We start from the raw sequence: 7,002 nt of genomic DNA, 5'->3' as shown, positions 1-7,002 counted from the left end.
GATTTTGGTTCTGGTTACCCATGTAATAAACATATTTTGGGTTTGATAGGTATTCTTCAAACGAGTGCCCTTCCCCACAATAAACACAAGCTACATTTTCAAGTTGATTCTGTGGCTGAGCTACAAAATTATTAAACTCATTAGTAGTAAAGTTTTTAAGCATTGAGGATGTCAAGGATACCTGAGATGCGAGTGAAATGAGAGCATCCACTTCATGTACTCTTGCGACTCGTCTTCCTGGCGTTGCTTGATTGGTTGGCCATAGGTAATTGTTGCTAGCAATTCTCCCAATGATTTCATAATCCTTATTATAAGACTTAGAAAGGAGAGCACCATTAGCAGAAGCAACTACTACCATCCTTACGTAAGCATTGAAATCGTTATAAAATGTCTCTAATCTGATGCAACGTAGGATTCCATAATGAGGGCATCTTCGTAATAGTTCTTTGAATCTTTCTGACACCTCATACAAGGACTCATCATCCATCTATTAAAAGGTAGTGATCTCATTCCTCAACTTAGCATTCTTGCTAAATGGGAATTACTTTATAAGGAATCGTTTTGCTAACTCTTATCATGTGATAATGTAATCGGGTGGTAATGAGTTCAACTAGGCTCGAGCTCTGTCCCTTAGTGAATATAGGAACAAATTTAATCTTAGTGCTTCTTTGGGTACTCCAACTAACTTGAAGGAGTCACTCACCTCTATAAACAATCTAAGGTGAAGGTGAGGATCCCATTCGGTATTTTGCTGAATTGGCCCACTATATGAAGCATCTAAAACATGACTAGCTTTAGCTCAAATTATTGTGCCTCGATTTTAGGTCTCCTAATGCTCGGATTAAGCTCATGAAACAACGACATGACATACTGTCTTAAAGCTCAGTTTGATAGGATTTTGAGCATGATTTGTTCCGTTTCCTTGATTCTGATTTTCAAAGTTCATCTATTTGGTCCTTCTCTGAACTGCTTGTCTTCTTCTTTGTTGAAAAGTCCTTTTAATTTTAGGATCTACGGGGAGTAAGTCCATAATTTGATCAATACTCTTAAACACCTAAAACTATCACAAAAAAATTATTAAATTAAAATAAAATAGAAAAATAAACCAAAATGCAAAATCAACAATTTCACGATTAATGTCTTTTAAAACAGTCCCCGGCAATGGCGCCAAAAACTTGGAACGACGAAAACGTGCAAGTGTACACAATCATAAATAAATAATAAAGTGACAAGTAAATGTCAAGTTATCATACCCATAAGGACTGTGAAAGAAAAAAATATTTATGAAATGCAACTTTAAACAATTTGGTGAAGGTAAAATATGTTGATTTGAAAAAGTGATCTAAAAACTAAAAATTCCAATGCGCGCTTCCTAAAAATGAGTTAATCAACGTGACATAAATGTGTTAGATCAATTACATTCCTTAACTCAGAATTACTAAACCCATGCTCATGTTGTTACGAATAATTTAACGAAAACTTGGTATTTTGTTAACTAATGCACATACATATTTACTACACCAATTAATCTCTTGAACATATTCCAATGTCAAATCAAACAATTAATCAATTTTCATAAGCAAGTATAAGATTAAGTGAAGTAACAACATATTCCTATATTGAAACAATTTAACCACAATAATCTTGCAAGTTATGCAAGGCAAATGTACCATTTAATATTGTCGCTAATTTAACCTTCAGCTACCTTAGAAGTTTAAACATGCACCAATTAAATACTATGTCAATTAATTATAATTTCAATCTGATAATAATTAATTCATTTGTTACCTTACAATTTATAATGCAAGTATAACATAAGCATGATTTTATTTAATTGAACAATTTACCAATGCCTATAACAACACAAACATGGTTTTAATAATTTAAGCGAATAGAATGCAATCAATCTAACACGAATTAAATTTAAGTCATTTTAATTAAATCAAGAACAATAACACAATAAATATTCATGTTCATAATCACAACACAATCGAGAAAAATTAAAGAGAAGGGAACTAGGAAACAAATCATGGTGTTTCTCCGAAGCCATACTAGTGCGCTCTTCTTCTTCTCTGCTCATTTTGTTCAAGGCCTTCACACACACTTGAATGTTGCTACTCCAAGGGGGATGCAAGCTTTCTTTCAAAAGGGGAAATCAGCAAAGGAAAAGGACAAGAAAATATGAAAGCAAGGAAGGAAATGGGAGACAAAAAGGAGAATGATGAGAAAATTGAGAGATGTGTGTTCTGTGAAATAAAGAAGGGAAGAGGGGGATTTTTAGGTGGGAATTATTGATAAAAATAGAAAATAATTATCAGTCACTCCCTCTCCCTTGGCCAGCCATGCATTGAGCAAGTTTCAGTGATTCAAACTTGCTATTTTTAGCTTGGCGCAAAAAGTAAAAGGCATGAAATGTTGAGGGGGTTGAATGGCTTTTAGGATAAGTTCAAGGGCTATTTTGCAAGTGTAAAAATCAGCTAATTGGGTCAGCTATATGGACGGTTTATGTGACAGCCCAAAATTGACCCTAGTCAGAATGTGGTTTCGGGACCACAAAACCGAGGCATAAAAATAATTAAAAATTTATTTTGATACCTATAATATGTGTGTGCTCATGTATGACATTTTATGATGATTGATTTAGTGATATAAAAGTGAATTTCACTAGAAAGGACTTGTGTGAGAAAACTTAGAAATGAGATAGGCAAATGTTGAAGTGGCCTATTGATGCACACTAGGAAATGTTGTCCTTGCATGTCAAATTCCCCAAATTTTACTATAATGGCCGGCCAAGGTGGGTATGATGGGCAAGGGAAAACATGTTTCCAACATGTTTGGCTAGTGAGTTATGTAGGAAGTATTATAATAAAAATAAGCATAAAAAAATGAAAAAAAAAAGAGAAAGATGAGCTTGGATGCCCCTTGTTGCCGTGAGTAGAGGAAAAGAGAGGAGAAATTTTTGTTCATCCATTTTCACTTCTTGGCCGAAAATACTAAGGAAAAAGGGGGAGGATTTTTGCTTCATGCTTGGTTTATAAGAGATCTAGAAGGAGATTTGGCTAAATTGCATCAAGATTAAGGTATGTATGAGGTTGTGTTGGGAGTTTCATGCATGTTTTGGTTGCTAACTTGATGTGCATGTTAGCCATGGCTCAAATCTTTGTTATGCCATGGAAATGGTATTTGGCCAAAGTTGTTATGGTGATAAAGCCATTGCATGCTAAGTGTGAAGCTTGATGATGATGCATGCAATGATGGATTGTCTACTCTTGAGTAAGATTTTGAGTTTTCTTTTGTTTAATCATGATTGAAGTTGAAAAGGGCATGATTGTCATATTCGCCATGATGCATTCATGAGCATGGTTCATGCTTCTTGCATGTTAGTTAAAATTTGTGTTTTGGATGGCTATGGACACCTTGAAATTCGCCATGCTCATATATGTATATATATGTTTGCACATGATGTTTTGGTTATGAAGTAAGTGATGAATATGTTTGTTTAAAGAAGAAGATGTTGAAGAATGCTTGTGAAATTGCAAGCACATTCGCCTAGCACACATATGAGTGCTTGATGCTATATTATAAGTTTTGAGCTACAATATGCAAAGCATTAACTAGTAAAATGCATGCTGTTTTTGTGTGGTATTAAGTGCATAATTGGCCTCAACATGGACATGTATATTCGCCTAAGGTAGCCTATTGATGGCCTTAGCTTTTCCTTGATGCTCGAATGAATTGTATTGAATTGCTTGATGTAGTATAAAATGTGCATGACCATTGTGTATTCAAGCTAAAGGGTGGCCATATGACCATTTAAACTCCTTGTCATATTCGCCATAAGCTAGCACAATGAGGGTTTAATAAATTGAATTTGTTTGAATTAGCTCAAGAGCTAAGAGGGCCACAATTGGACAAGGGGAAGGAAAAAGTGATCGAATAGCCGTAAAAGCCGTTCGACAACATCCGAGGTAAGTCCTCAAGAAGTGACCTTAATTGAATTATGTGGAATGAAATATGGATGTATTGATTATTGATTTATGTGTGTATGAGTATTCGAATTCTACCCGGCTAAGTCCCGGCGATTATGCTAATGATTATAATTGTGTTTGAGCCTTAGTAACGAAAATGAAATATGTATGTCCAATGATTATTGATGTATGTGTGCATGAGAAATTGAATGATATCCGGGCTAAGCCCCAAAGACAATTATGCTGGAAATTATATCCGGGTTAAGACCCGAAGGCAATTGTGCTAGTGGCTATATCCGGGCTAAGACCCGAAGGCATTCGTGCGAGTCATTCTATCCGGCTAAGACCAAGGCATTTGTGCACATGCTTATATCCGGTTATATTCAAGAATCTTGGGCTGGAGGTGAGTGTTGGTTGCTGTAATAAATTCAATTAGTACACTCGAGAAGCCCAAAGAATAAGGTACGTTTATATGTGCATTGGAAAGTCGACATGTTTGAGCAACATTCGCTCAATCGACTAATGAATTTCAGTTATTGAATTGATTGATACTTTGTGAAAGTATATAATGATGAAGTGTGAAGTAAGAATGTGTATTAATGAAATGATGCATTTGGCTATGTGAATGTATTGCTGTAATTAGAGTTGATTATATTCCTTGAGACTTACTAAGCATAAAATGCTTACCCCGTTGCTTTGGCTCTCTGTTTTATAGATTTCGCCGATAGCAATCGGATTCGGGATCAATAAAGTCGAAGTCATCCACACTATCAACGCCTCTATTTTGGTATAAATTTTGGTTGAACTTTGAAATGGCATGTATAGGACTACCCTTGTTGGTTTAAAATGTGGTGATGTATATGTATACGGCCATGCGAAAATGGCTCGTAAAAGGAAGCATGAACTTGGACTATTTTTGGTTTGTATGTATATATACGGTGTCATGATGTGATTATGGATTGGAAATGGGAGTGTTGGTCACATGATCAGCCATTGGTATGGTTAAAATGATCATATATGAACCTATGTATGGCAAGACTAGTTGGTTCATGGAGACTACAAAATGTAAGACCTACCTTAAAAACAGATGCTGCCAGCTGCAGTGACGTGAATGTGAAAAATCACCAAAATTTGTAGGAATGGTATTAAATAGTGAATAAGCTATGTAAATGAACCTTGATGAGTCTATTTTCATATGGAAGAAACGAAATGGTCATAGGAGTTACATGTTAAGAGATATTAAAGCTATTGTGAGACAGGGCCAGAACGGTTTCTGGGTCCCCTGTCGCAACTTTAAAAATTTACTATAAATTATCCAGAAAGAATTAGGAGTCGTTCCTTATATGTACAGATTCCATTTTGAGTCTAGTTTCATTATAAACAAACGGAACCAGTATTAAAGCCCTGTACAGAGAGATATTCAAGTTATAACGCGCGAAGGTCAGAGCAGTCGATCCCTGTAACATGGGTGACTTTAACTAATAAACTGTACCAATTGGCCCGACCAAAAATTCTAGAAATAAATCCATGGATGGATATATGAGTCTAAATTCAGGGAAAATTTACGAAACCAGTTTCCGAGTTTTGAAACTCGAGATATGATTTTTAAGGCGACGGTGACGCAGTTTTCCAGCCTGACTGGAAATGTCAAATTGGTGGGCAAAACATGTGAACTTGGCTTGTTAACCCCTCGTGTCCGACACCGGCGATGGTCTCGGGTTCGGGGTGTTACAGTTTAGGCTACCCCCTTCTTGTTGGATCAGTCCTTTTTTACTTAGCACAATCAGGTCACTTTCTTCTTTAGGCTTATAATTAATTTGTAACCCAATTAATTTTGGATCAGATTTGATTATAAAATATGTATAATAATCCTTATTGGATCATACTTGGCCGGAAAAATAATTAGCCCTACTCTTGATTCACTTGATGCAGAAAATTGCTCCAACGGTTTAAGCCTTTCGAGGTGACACCGAGCCAGTTTTCACATTTTCTGCAAAACTATCGAAAATAAACCTAATTTGTGAAAATTTGTTATAAAAATAATTAAAATTAAATATGTTAATAATTTAAGTGCAAATTAATTATTTTATAATTAAATTATGAATTTTGACAAAAATTACTACGTAAGTGCATGAATTAAAGCTCAAAAGGTGCTGAAAAAGTCTATATATGTTTGTGTTTCCAGTGTGCCCAATGCCCACCCGATTGTGGTGCACATTTGGGACGTCGATGATTATGTTATTTGTAATTTTTCCAAATTGTATACTTTGTTTTACATCCCAATTGTACACTTATTTACAATATACAAAACAAATTTATTAAATTGGTTTGCTTTGTATCATATCATATTGAGAGTTCAAAATTTACAATTATTTATGTTACTTTTTCATTTAAGTTTTTCTCCGTTCATTTGTTAAGTACAATATTGTGACAGCCCAAAATTGACCCTAGTCGGAATATGATTTCGGGACCACAAAACCGAGGCATAAAAATAATTTAAAATTTATTTTGATGCCTATAATATGTGTATGCTCATGTATGACATTTTTTGATGATTGATTTTGTGTTATAAAGGTGAATTTCACTAGAAAGGACTTAGTAGTGAACTTTGAAAGTACGATAGGGAAATGTGTGATGACTAATTAAAGCATGCATGCAAAACAATGGACTTGCATGTCAAATTCCCCTTTTTATAGGTGGTGGCCGGCCATGACTAAGAAATATGGGCTAAACATGTCATGAAACATGTTTTGTTGGGCATTAGGGAGAAATAATAAACAAATAAGCATGGGTAAGAAAAGAATGAAAAAAAAATGTGTGTGTGAGTGTGGTATCTCCCCATTGCCGTGAGTTGTAAAGGAAGAAAGAAAAAATTTGTTCATCCTTTCTTTGAGCCAAAACTAAGGGGGAAGAAGAGATTTTTGCTTCATTTTATTTGTTTAGAAGAGATCTAGAAGGAGATTTGGCTAAACTTGTGTAACACCCCAAACCTGTGACCGTCACCGGATTTGAACACGTGGTGTTACCGGGCTTA

General features: G+C 35.2%; 1 non-coding gene across 1 annotated transcript; it reads left to right on the top strand.

The window, feature by feature from the left end:
• The first annotated feature begins 413 nt into the window (after positions 1–413).
• On the top strand, positions 414–520 carry LOC128287613 (small nucleolar RNA R71). The gene has a single exon (XR_008278312.1). It is a non-coding gene; the product is annotated as a small nucleolar RNA R71 (small nucleolar RNA).
• Positions 521–7,002: the final 6,482 nt, after the last annotated feature.

Source organism: Gossypium arboreum, chromosome 13 (assembly GCF_025698485.1).
Source record: "Gossypium arboreum isolate Shixiya-1 chromosome 13, ASM2569848v2, whole genome shotgun sequence".
NCBI classification, from domain to species: Eukaryota; Viridiplantae; Streptophyta; class Magnoliopsida; order Malvales; family Malvaceae; genus Gossypium; species Gossypium arboreum.
The sequence above is the reverse complement of the archived record's forward strand: the minus strand, read 5'-3'. Positions and strand labels throughout refer to the sequence as shown.